Raw genomic sequence first — 13,436 nt, forward strand, 5'->3', positions numbered from 1 at the left:
AAAAAAAAAAAAAAAAAAGAAAAAAGACACCACGATGCTTCCCACATCAAAAAAGCTTCTTCCTCCTCTCGTACATCAACAGCCATACTTGCCAACACCAAATACTCTAAACCTCAACCTCACAATAAATTCTAGTTCACCCTTCAGAAATATCTTCTTACTTGATGAAGATTTTCTTGACACTCATATATAAAAATTGATCCCATCACTTTGTTCCTCTTTACTTTTTGCTGCCAATACCACGTGACTCAATTGTTCCATAGGAAAGAACTGTGCCTTAATCACTTCTGTATTCCCATCTACACATGTAAATGGCACACTGTGCAAATGGGAAATTATTCAGAAAATTATTTTGTTGAAAAGAAATGGATGTAGAGGTGAAGATTTCCTCTTTTCTTGGTACCAACAACCAAGATGCTAAATACAGCAACAGCTACGATCATCAAATTGTCTGGAATGACAAAGGCCATCACCAGAAGTACTGAGTATAACAAAAAGCTGGGAATGGTCAAGCTATTAAGCAGTATATATGTCAGTCAATACTATTTAAAAGCAAACATGAAACAACTGTCTGGACACTATGAGAGAAATAGAGGAATGTGAAAGAATCTGGGGTGAAGGACATTCTTCTGACAAAGTCTCATTACTCTAGTATGTGTTACTTTTTCTAGGTCAATGCAATCTGGGTAAACCTAGGTTATTTAAATAGTTTTAATGAAGTTCCAATAACCAAACTAAATCTTCAATGATAAACTGTCATGTCTCACTATACTGAAGAGAATGATTTAGATTAGAAATTAATAAAACATGTCATCTTGAACATACGTCAACCTGAGAACATGCATTATCTTCTTAATAAGAAGGCCAGTAACTGGGGCTTTTGCCATGAAAAAAAATCATACTAAGGAACTTAATAATAGTCATATTTAAAATACAAAAAACAAGCTACTATTACAAATACTTATTTTTATTCACGTTTAACCAAATTCCCCAAATCACCTCCCCAAAATTAAATAATACATAGTTATAGCCAAAAACACAGACACTATGTTTATATCTCCAAATTACAAAAGAGTCCTAAACACTATGTTTATAGCTTATAAAAGATATAAACACTATGTTTTTATCTCCAAATTATAAAAGAGTCCTAAACATGTTAAGAATTAACAGTCTCTTCTTTGACTTTCCTAAAGATTCAAAGAGTAGAAATAAATGAATTGCTCCCAAGTTGAGTTTGATGAAGCCTCCCTAACAACCCCCGCCCCTGCCACCACCACTTCCTACTTCAGTGCTTCAGAGTCAAGCTTTGTTTCTTAGACCGTTTCTATCACTGGCTCTTCTTAGCAGAAGAATCTGAGTTTAAGGAAGGTATTTCAGTATAATTATCATTGCAATTAAAGTTTGAAAGTCATAGAGTTATTTGCAATTGATACAACCAGTCAAAAAAATTCCCAAGCTCTAGATGTCTATACTGTATGCAAATACAGCCTTCCACTGAAGAGAACTTTCTTTTTTCTTTCTTTTGTCATTTTTATGAAACAGGGTCTCACTCTGTTACCCAGGCTGAAAAGCAGTGGCACCAACATGGTTCACTGCAGCCTTGACTTCCCAGGCTCAAGCAATCATACCGCCTCAGCCTCCCTAGTAGCTGGGATGCCTGGCACATGCCACCACCCCTGGCTAATTTGTGTATTTTTTGTAAAGACAGGGTCTTACCATGTTGCCAAGGCTAGTCTCCAACTCTGACTCAAGCAATCCTGCCACCTGAGTCCCCCAAAGTGTTGGAATTACAGGCATAGGCCACCACACCCAGCCGAAAAAGAAAAGTTAACAGTAGACACAAAGATATGACTGCGACAAACAAGTCATAGTCATATGTACGTTTTAAACGTGGATCTAATCCCAGAATACAGTGTACAATATAAAACCAACCACTACACCATCAAAAAAAAAAAAAAAAAAAAAAAAAAAAAAAAAAAAAAAAAAAAAAAAAAAAAAAAAAAAAAAAACAGAATCAGAAAGTAAACACTAAAATAATACTAGCCTTTACTTCTTTCCTCAAAATAATTTCATTTTTCAAATTCACCTTTGCGGAGAATGTCAAATCTGGCAAAAAATGTTCCTAATCAGAAGTATCAAGCTTAAAAAGGTAGTAATACAGCTAGTAGAGCTAAAGCTGAATTTTCTGCAACCTTATTTGTCTGAAGCACAATTTTCCAAACTCTGCCGTGACGGGTGACTATTTGTACTTCTAGCCTAATCAATTAAAGATATTTAAAGAATCTACTCAAATACTGGCTAGGTAATACGCTCATTGCTCCTATATATTTTTAAATCATATCAACTTTCAAATGATTAAAATAAAATTTATGCATTTTATAATCTTTTAACTTTTAAATAACAAAATTGTATGTGTACCACACAGAGTTTTGGGAAAGGATTTCCTATGTAATCCCACAACGTTTTTTTTTCTTCAAAAAGACAATCCACTGCATCCCTGCATAATTATGACCCAGAAAACTAGGGTATAAAGATTTTTATTCTGTAGCTTAAATCCCTGTTTCAGATCAAAAATTAATTTAATTAAACATCCTAATTAATCTCATTTCCTCAAAGAGTGATTTTCTTAAAAAGCCTATACAATTTTAGGATAAAAATTAATTATATCTTATTAATAAAATAATGGATTATCTAAAAAGCATGTTAGCCATAAACCAAAATATATTCACTTAACTAGTGACATATTTACTATTCAAATTAAGTTCCATTAAAACTTAAAAATTCTAAGCCACAAATGCATACTACCTTTGCAAAGATGAAATACTCCAAGTGTGAAAAGGTTTACTTGAGAGAAATGTTTATAACCTCATATATTAAAAAAAAAAAAAAAAAAAAAAATCTTAGATTCATAAGTAGACTGCAAAGCTTCTATGCTGACCTCTCAGTATATACAGATTCTTGCTGGCAAAAAAATAGCAGTAAAATTTCTCTACTTTAAAGAACTGTTCAACGAAGTTTGACAATAAAATAAAAACAAAGTCAGTAAGAATACTGATGTTAATTGCCAGAACTGATTCCTTCACAAACCCTGTTTTCACAACAGCAACCCCTTATGATTAGGGGAATTAAAAGTTGCTGAACTCAACAATCCCCTCAGTTAAACAAACAGACCCCTCATAGAGCTGTCCAACGCTGCCCAAACTATCCATCCTTTAGTCGAATCAGTCAGTTTCATGAATTGTAGGATTTATCTTCAAGTCCAGTGCTGACTCAGAGGGTAGCTTGTTCCCTAGAGAAAACAACCAACAAAAATCAGAACAGCTACTGCTCATAAGCTCTTTCAACACCCATGTGGAAAGGACAAACTTACTGGGTCTAAAAAAATAGTTCAACTTCCTTTCAACTACAGAAGTAGCCAATGAACCAAAGGCATCTACATGCCATGGGCAGTTCTTGATTAAAGCTTTCATTCAGTTACAGTGAAACTGTTAAATAGCTAACAAAGTTTATAGGAAAAGCTATAGTATAAACCATACAGTTTCTCACTGGAAAGAAATATGAAGGGAACATAAATGGAGAGTATTCTAAGGGCCAAAGCTATTTTTGTTGTATTTTATCTTTGAAAAGTCACTTTCCTAGTGTGTGCTAGGGGGAGGAAGGGATTAAAAGTCTCCACCCAGAAGCAGTTTAGATGTCTAGAGTAACTTTGCTTAATGCCATACATAATGAACTAGTGAAGTGTTACATAATTCCTTAAATTAAAGGCTCTGATTCACTTGTTAAATAAAATATTCTGAATCAGAAGATTAAAAAGAGTAACAGGTTCTGTCTCAAGACACAAATAGTGACTTGCCTTCCTTATTATGTCTAAAACAAACAAACAAAAAAATCAACATGCATAGCCTTTGAGATTCAAGATATGCCATAACAAAACAAGGGAGCCTTCCCATTTTATGAATTAGTGGTTTTGTCTATAATAATATGCTGTTACGGAAAAAAGAGGGAAAAAAATAAGAAAAGGAACTAAAGAGTTCAAGCTAATTTCAAAACACTGAAACACAATTTTTTTCATTTTGTATGAATTAAATTTTTTTTATTTTTACAAAATAAACACATTACTCAAGCCTGCATCCAGATAGAATCAGGAAGGTGACCAATACAACTTTTCATTTAAAAAAAAAGTATCAATGCTATTAATCAAATGAAAATATATCATAATCAAAATAATCTTTCTCATTTCCAAGTTGTAACATGAACAAATCTTGATTCTCAGCCATAAACTCAGTGCCTGAGGCTCAGGCTTGTGAAATACAATATAATAGTGACCATGCATTGTTTTGAAAATTGTACTCATTTGAATTTAGGCATCTCACATTTTGGTTAAGTGGGTTTTTTTGTGTGGTTGCTTGGTTTTTAATGCCTTATTGAGTCCTCACTTTGCCAACCTTTCTCAAAGGGGTTCCAGGGGGATTAAGCACCAATGAGCTAAACACCCATTGTATAATGAATGGCACCTGATGGATATTACCCTTTTAGAAAATGAGAAAATAATCGCTTATATCACTTTTCTGTATTCTTTGGCTCAAATGAGGAATCTCAGCTAAGAAAAGCTGCAGCCTCCCCAGCCTCCTTAAGCCATGTACTGGTAAATTCCCTCCTACTGGGAAACAGGCCACAGATGGCAATGGTTTTAAAACAGTACTAACTAGAACCTTAGGCTTCCAGCAATGCCTTGGGGTTTTGTAAATGCCTGATTTGAATTTCTATTTATCTGCTTTTCTACTATTTAAATCAACTAAAAACACAAATGCAGGTCCAAATTAATATGCGTTCATGTTTTAACATACCAACACCAATATACTTAATTTGTGTTGGGTTAGGATATTTTCCTGCAGACCTCAATGTAAGGCTTCTCTCTCATCACCCTTGTGCATATATATGGATTTTTTAAAATTAGGAAGGTAGTGACTCTGCAATAATCTTTATTTAAATGCACGTGTACTCAGATAAATTTGAACACATGAACCCATGGGATTCATGATTTTCATATTACTATATGATTAAAAATATAGAAAAGGAGACTTTAAGAATACAAAGTTAATTATTATTCTTCACCCACCAATTTGAAGCTATTATTTTCAAAAAAATACCAAATAGCCTTGTTGTTCTCACTGAATAACTTTATGAGTTAATGTAATAAACCTGACCCTGTCAATTCCAGCTTGATCTGCTTTATATAACTTTAGGCTTGGGGGTTTATACATAGACTTCACAAGAGTATTGCTATTTTTTAAAAAATGTATGAAAACTAATGTTCTAAGCTCTAATTAAAAGTTTTGGTACTCCTGATTCACAGGTTCTCTAGGGGCAGAAATGATAATTAAGTGTTAAGATTTGGTTACCTGATCATTTCTGAGTTCCTGTGATACAGGTAAGTTCCAATCCATCTTTCCAGTCTTATTATCTATTAGTCCCTTCTACCCACATTCTGACAACCCTCAAGGAACAATGTGCCAAACGCTGGGATGCTAATGGAAAATAAAACTGTTAAAGAGTTTAAAAGAGGAGTATNAAAAAAAAAAAAAAAAAAAAAAAAAAAAAAAAAAAAAGAAAGAAAGAAAGAAAAAAGCTTCAACAACCTCTAGGCCATTTTCCATGTTCCAGCCCAATCTAACCTTTTCACTTGCCTAGCAATGCTAATTTTAAAACAAAATTCTACTCTTTGGATATAATTATCTGAAAAGATAAAACAAAAAGAAACTCCAAATAGCAAAAGCAGGTACTAAGAGCCTAAGATAGAGCTCTGTAAAACAAAATAATCCATATGATCTCAATACTTTAAATAGTCATGCAAATTCATCTCTTTCAGAGAGCTGGTATTTAACCAATGTGCACTGATACCAAGGTATGGTTTGTTTTTAAGAAAAACAAACGAACAAAACACAACACTTTGGGAAGCAAGGTAGGAGGATCACTCAAGTCCAGGAGTTGAAGACCAGGCTGGGCAACTAGGGAGACCCCATCTTTACAAAAATAAAAAGAACCCTGCTCTAAGCCTATGGCTTGGTATTATGCCTGAGATTTTCTTCACAGATGTTCAGTCTTTACCTAATTCAGATTAAATTAATTTTTAGAAATTCACTGATTGAGGCCAAGTACGGTGGCTCACGCCTGTAATCCCAGCGTTTTGGGAGGCCATGGCAGGCGGCTCACAAGGTCAAGAGATAAAGACCATCCTGGTCAACATGGTAAAACCCCGTCTCTACTAAAAAATACAAAAATTAGTTGGGCGTGGTGGCAACACACCTGTAGTCCCAGCTACTTGGCAGGCTGAGGCAGGAGACTCACTTGAGCCTGGGAGACAAAGATTGCAGTGAGCCAAGATCAGACCCCTGCACTCCAGCCTAGCAACAGAGCAAGACTTCATCTCAAAAAAAAAATTCTTGATTGAGAACATTTCTCTCTTTAACGCATAACTGATTAAAACAAATATAAAGAAACAACAAACTTCACTGATTCTCAACTGCCCATGTTTAAAACAGATTTAAAAAATCTTATCCATCCTTTAAAACCCATCTTAAATAGTTTCTGTTCCGTGAAACTTTTTTTCCTTTATACCTTCATTCAAATCAGATATAATTAACCTTCCTTCAAATGTTCTGGCATTTTGAACATTTTTTACTCTAGATGTAAAGGGGTATATGTATTTTCTCAAGACAAAAAGAAAAAAAAGGGGGGGGTGTATGTTAAAATTCTGTGAATTTTTTAAAAATATGGGTAACGCTTTCCCATCTTGCATGATGGCGGGTAAAAAAGTTGAGAAGCCAGAAACTAAAGAGAAGAAACCTAAAGCCAAGAAGGCTGATGCTGGTGGCAAAGTAAAAAACGGTTACCTCAAGGCTAAAAAGCCCAAGAAAGGGAAGCCCCATTGCAGCTGCAATCCTGTCCTTGTCAGAGGAATTGGCAGGCATTCCCGATCTGCCGTGTATTCCAGAAAGGCCGTGTACAAGAGGAAGTACTCAGCTGCTAAATCCAAGGTTGAAAAGAAAAAGAAGAAAGTTCTTGCAACGGTTACAAAACCAGTTGGTGGTGACAAGAACGGCGGTACCCGGGTGGTTAAACTTTGCAAAATGCCTAGGTATTATTCCACTAAATATGTGCCTCGAAAGCTGTTGAGCCACAGCAAAAAACCCTTCAGTCAGCACGTGAGAAAACTCCAAGCCAGCAGATCATCCTCGCAGGGGCAAGAGAGTGGTTTTCCTGAAGCAGCTGGCTAGTGGCTTGTTACTTGTGGCTGGACCTCTGGTCCTCAATCGAGTTCCTCTATGAAGAATGTACCAGATATTTGTCATTGCCACCTCGACCAAAATTGATATCAGCAATGCAAAAATCCCAAAACATCTTACTGATGCTTACTTCAAGAAGCAGCAACTGCGGAAGCCCAGACACCAGAAAGGTGAGATGTTCGACACAGAAAAAGAGAAACACGAGGTTACAGAGCAGTGCAAGATTGATAGAAAGCTGTGAACTCACAAATTGTACCAAAAATCAAAGCTACTTCTCAGCTCCAGGGCTACCTGTGATCTTTTGTTTGCCCTTATGAATGGAATTTACCCTCACAAATTGGTATTCTAAATGTCTTAAGAATCTAATTAATTAATTAATTAATTAAGAATCTAATATATATATATGTGTGTGTGTGTGAAGGTTGATGCTTCAAATCTGGTGTTAGGTCCTAGATGGGGACTAGAGAATTTATATTTTCAAAGCACCGTATATGATTCTGATCTGTACCTATATATGAAAGCTCATTGGAATCACTGCATGAAATCAAGCACTGAGCAAGGTTCTAAAAACTCGAGATATTGAGAATAAGACCTAGGTCTAAACTCAAACACTTTACACTCTTATCATAAAGCTCATTAAAATGCTTAAAAATATTCACTCTTAATACTTAACTGTAGCTCTCCATATGTGATCACAATAAAGGATAAAACACCCCAGGAACATTTAACTTTAGTAGAGGAAACAAATACGTACAAAACTAACATGAAGTTCAGGCATAGGAGTCCACGTATGTAATCCTAATAATTTGGGAGGCAGAAGTAGGAGAATCATTCGAGGCCATGAGTTTGACCAGCCTGGGGCAACACAGTGAAACCACAACTCTATGAAAAACATTTTAAAATCTGCCGCGCATGATGGTGAGTCCCTCAAGTCCCAGCTACTCCAGAGGGTGAGGCAGGAGATCAGGAGTTTGAGGGTACAGTGAGCTACGACCAAACCACTGCTCTCCAGCCTGGGCTACAGCCTATCTCTAAAATATATATGTATATGTATGTATGTATATGTATATACATGTGTGTTGTGTGCATATATATTTAAAATATACGTATTTTAATACATATATTTAAATGTCTTATATATGTATATTTAAATGTCTTATATATGTATATGTATATAAATGTGTGTGCACATATATTTTAAATATGTTAAGTACTTTAAAACATTTTAAATACTTTAAAACATCAGGGAGATTAGATATATTTAAAATACTTTAAATATATATGCACACATATATACATACATAAGAGAAATACAAAAATATTAAAAATGATATTCAACATACTATAAAAACACATACATGTCTTTCTCTTATATGTATGTATATGTGTGCGTATGTATTTAAAATACTTTAAATGTCTTTCTCTAATATATGTAAATTAAAATACTATATATATATATGCACACGTATATTAAAGAAAAAAATATTTAAAAATTATGAGATACTCAACACACTATAAAAGCAAAGAAATGGGAGATACTATAATGCCTACAGAAATAGAAATTACTTCCAGAAAAAGACATTTGACCTAATCAATAAAAAGTAGGCAAAGGTCTCAATAAACAGGAGAGTCTTCCAGGCAGCATAAAGCCCAAGCAAAGGCACAGAGATAGGGAAAAGGCTGACCATGTTCAATACATATTCTTAAAGAACAGGAAATATACTTAATAAGAGAGTGAGGTCCTAACATGAAGTAGAGTTAAAGGGACTAGGTCTATTTAGTCAGAAAAGAAAGATGGTATGGTATTTTAACAGAACCTTCTATTATTTTAAGGAAGAAAACAGGGAAGAGGATGGAAAATAATGGTGGGAAACTTCCTTTACATTGTTAGTCAAAGGCCTTTTTTTATAAGTGACATTTTAGCAAGGGCCTAAGAAGAGAAAGAACCAGCCATGGGAAGCATAAGAGGAATGACACATGCAGAGAACATGAGTCAAAGGAGCTTGACATTATTTGGGGAATGTCAGTAAGCCCAGAACTAAGTACACAAGTGAAAGAGTGACAGGTGAGACTGTAGGTATATAAAACAGATTATCCAGGCCATTGTAAGGGGCTTGGATTTTATTCTAATGACAATTTAGTCATGATTTGGTCTATATTTAAGATTACTTTTGTTATTATACAAAAAAGGAAAGGCAAGGATAGACCAATTAGTCTCTTTGAACAGTGCATGGAAGAGGCTATGATGGCAAGAGTAAAAAAGAAAAATAGAAGACAGTTCAGAGATATAATATGAAAGCCAAGTAGATATGGAAAATGAAGGGCACAAAAACAAATCTTAGGTTTCTTGCTTAAGAATCTTTCAGAAATTGGGCTAAAATGAAGGTTTTGAAATTAAAAACAAAAAAGAAAGAAAAATAAAGAATACTTAAGAGGAAGATAATCAGTTTACTCAACTTCATAAGAGCCCAGACAAGAAAAAGCCTTAGCAAACAGAATGTAGGGTAAGAATAAATTCTAAAATGAACTGAGGTATGAAGGCAAGTTAGTTTTCTTCTAATTATTAACATATGGAGGCCAGTAATCTAGCACTTTGCAGGGGGCGAGGGAGGCAAGGTGGGAGAATTGCCTGAGCCCAGGAATCCAAAGCTGCAGTGAGTTATGATCACTCCACTGCACTTCAACCTGGAAAAGAGAGCAAGACCCAGCCTCCTAAAATAGCACCACCACCACCCACATGGAACTGAAAGTATGAGAAAGGGGGAGCCTGTTCTCCCTCTCTGTACCAGACTACACTAGTGCTTCTTCATTGCCTCAGTTCTCCTAAGGTACTGGTTCTTAAATAGGATTGGACATCACAATACCTGAAAGGCTTTCTGAAAGTAGACATGTATAGAGCTAAATGAAAAGAAAAATGGAGGATCCAGACGAGAAACTGAATTGGTAGGTTTAGGGGTCCTGGTCAGCAATGTATATTTTAAAACCATCTTGGGAAATGCTAATTGCATCTTTGGTTAATTTTTAAAAGATTAATATGAAACCAATGTTAATACAATAAAACAATTTTTGTTGAAATGAATTACTTTTCATTAGACAAAATTTTTAAGTTGCCACTATATTCTTTTTATAGAAATACAAAGAGAAAACATCAAGGAGATTAGATTTTAGAAAGACTATAGACCTGATGTTTGCCAGTGAAACCATAAAAGCCTATTTCATCTCTACACTGGTTTTATGACATCCTGAGGTAACTCTACAACTTCCTCAAGGAATAAATGTTCAAACACAAAATTAATTTGTGTTTGAATTAAAAAATGCACACAACTACACAATATACTTTTCCTCCAAACAAAATAAGTCGCAATTCTAATAAGAATGTCATAATTTTCAGGCCGGTCATGGTGGCTCACGCTTGTAATCCCAACACTTTGGGAGGCCAAGGCGGGCAGATCACTTGAGGTCAGGAGTTCAAGACCAGCCTGGCCAACATGGTAAAATCCATCTCTACTAAAAGCACAAAAATTAGCCGGGTGTGGTGGCGCACACCTGTAATCCCAGCTACTCAGGAGGCTGAGGCAGGAAAATCGCTTGAGCTCAGGAGGCTGAGGTTGCAGTAAGCTGAAATTGTACCACATCACTCCAGCTTGGGCAACAGAGTGAGACTCCACCTCAGGAGGGAAAAAAAAGAGTGTCATCATTTCCAAAATATTATGAAAAAACGCACTTGAGAAAAGCACAAAAATCCCTTCTTCTCTATGAGGTTTTTAATATAATTTTAACCATTTTTAAAAAATCAGTAAAAGCAACCATCCAAAGTTACTACCCATGATTTTCCTAACTACACTAATGCATTTGCCTTTCAGAATTACTGATTTAAAATTTTTATATTCTAGTATAACAATATGCATACTGGGTATCTATTAAGCCACTCAAGAAAAAAAAAAGATAATGGTATTCTAATTTGTAAATCCAGGTAAGTTTTACAGTGAGTCAAACCTAAAAACTTGTTCTTTAAAACTGATGAGGAGTATGTATACTAAGAAATCATTATTTACATAGAGGCCTAATTTCCCCATAGATCATAGTTACGTTATTTTCTGTCAATGGGTTACAATTTTAGCCTAACATAATAAAAGGGAGTCTTAAAAAAATTTTTTTTTGGATAAGGGTTGTTCATCCTAGAACTCAAATTAGCAGGGCCCTTATCTAAATACTTACTGTGATTCCTAATAGATGTGTATGTAATTTCATGCAAATCATTCATTTTTATGCCAATGGAACTTAAATTCTCAATACAGTATGTATTTCATAAGTTTTTTAGTCTTTAAAAAATTTTAAAGATATAATGTGGAACGCTTCATGAATTTGCATGTTATCTTTGTGTAGGGGCCATGCTAGTCTTCTCTGTATTGTTCTAATTTTAGCGCATGTGCTGCCAAAGTAAGCATACATTTCATAGAATTTTTCTTTTACGCTGAAGCTAGTAGAGCTTTATCTTCTATATGCAAATATAATATAGCCCACTTAAAATATAAATAGGTCAAATCAATAGCTCCCATTAAAACAACAGTTTTTTAAGATGCAATAGAACAATTTTCTATTCTTGAAGTATCCAACATCTAGATTAATGGTAAACTGAACCTTGGACTCAAAGACTCTGCTCTTTATGATACCTAATTCTACTCTTATTTTGCTATCCTTCAATATCTATCTTAACAGTTACTTCCTGGAGATTTCTAACCCCTTGTCCTCATATTTATAGCCTCCAAAAAGGTGGGGATTAGAAATTATGTGAATGAGACTTTATTCAAATATTACAAATAAAGTATTCTTTTTCATTTTTTTGAGAACAAGAACTAGTTTTTACTTTTGGGTAAATATAAAGGGAAAGTGTGAAATGTTTATCCTATTACTGTTTAACAGTGACATTTCCATTATACCACCATAAACTGATTAAAATACAAACTTTTCTCTTTATATTATACAATAAAATGACAAATTTCAACTGCCTCTAAAAGGCGTTATTATTTTCATTTTTAGAGACAGGATCTTGCTGTGCTACCCAGGCTGGAGATCAGTGGTGTGATCAGGGCTCACCTCAGCCTTGAACTCCTGAGCTCAAGCAATCCTCCCACCTCAAGCTCCCAAGTAGCTGCGACTAGTTTGTTTTGTTTATTTATTTTGAGAGACTAGGTCTTGCTATGCTGCCTAGATTTATTTTTATATGTAAATCACCATTAACAAAGGCCACGTGGATCTAGCCAAAATAATTTCAACTTAATTTCTATCTCCGATTTGCCCATTAATAGCTACAGAATTTCATTAACTAATTTATATAAACATACTTCATTTTGGCTGAATATCTATGATAGATACTTAGACTAATCTGATATTAGAAATACTGTAAGCATTAATAAAATAATTAAGTACCCTAAAACTTCCTCATAAAATGTATTTAATCTTATTGACCAAACTCAAGCACATGTCAATTTATATGATGAATTTAACCTGAGTTTTATCAAGCACACAGTCTTCAATATTTGATGGAGATCACAGCTTACACAATTGCTTTGTTTTTCCTGTCGACACTTAATTTTCCCTTTGACATAACTTCAGCCTTGCCTGTATCGATGGTGTCATTTCTAGATGAACTGTCATTAATTAATTCAATAAATATCATTAGAATATTAACTGTGTAAAATGCAGTGCGTAAATCCCAAAAACATGAATAACTCAACACATTTTAAAAAATCAGCATCAGGATTTTAACTATAGTAGAAAGAACCTTCGCCACTGGCCTCTAATAGTAGGTTACTTACTTTGGTCACTATAATGTTTGAAGAAACTAAACAGTAATCTACCTGCTTGTCCCCAAACTAGGCCAAATGATCTAAAAAGATAGGATCTCCCCTAGACTCTTCAATGGTGGCACAATCTTTTAAATCATAGATCGTTTAAACGAAGCATCAAAACACGGGGAAGAAAGGTGTTAGCTACTAAACATAACTTTTTTGATTCAAAAGAACCATTTTCTTCTTCTCGAGTGGTAGTGAATGTTTTAGTAAATGGTGTCCTTCATTCACAGTGATAAGCTGTGTTGTTTTGTTTACAAACAGGAAACTTACTCTGAGTCTTATGAAAATTAATTAC

At 34.6% G+C, this 13,436-nt stretch overlaps 1 protein-coding gene and 1 non-coding gene across 2 annotated transcripts in view; both read right to left on the minus strand.

The window, feature by feature from the left end:
- Positions 1–13,436, minus strand: part of PAN3 (poly(A) specific ribonuclease subunit PAN3) — a 161,306-nt gene that overhangs the window by 54,543 nt on the left and 93,327 nt on the right. The gene's annotated exons all lie outside the window — the stretch shown is intronic.
- Positions 11,628–11,734, minus strand: LOC119472535. The gene has a single exon (XR_005201682.1). It is a non-coding gene; the product is annotated as a U6 spliceosomal RNA (small nuclear RNA).

This window comes from Cebus imitator, unplaced genomic scaffold (genome assembly GCF_001604975.1).
Source record: "Cebus imitator isolate Cc_AM_T3 unplaced genomic scaffold, Cebus_imitator-1.0 Scaffold103, whole genome shotgun sequence".
Taxonomy (NCBI): domain Eukaryota; kingdom Metazoa; phylum Chordata; class Mammalia; order Primates; family Cebidae; genus Cebus; species Cebus imitator.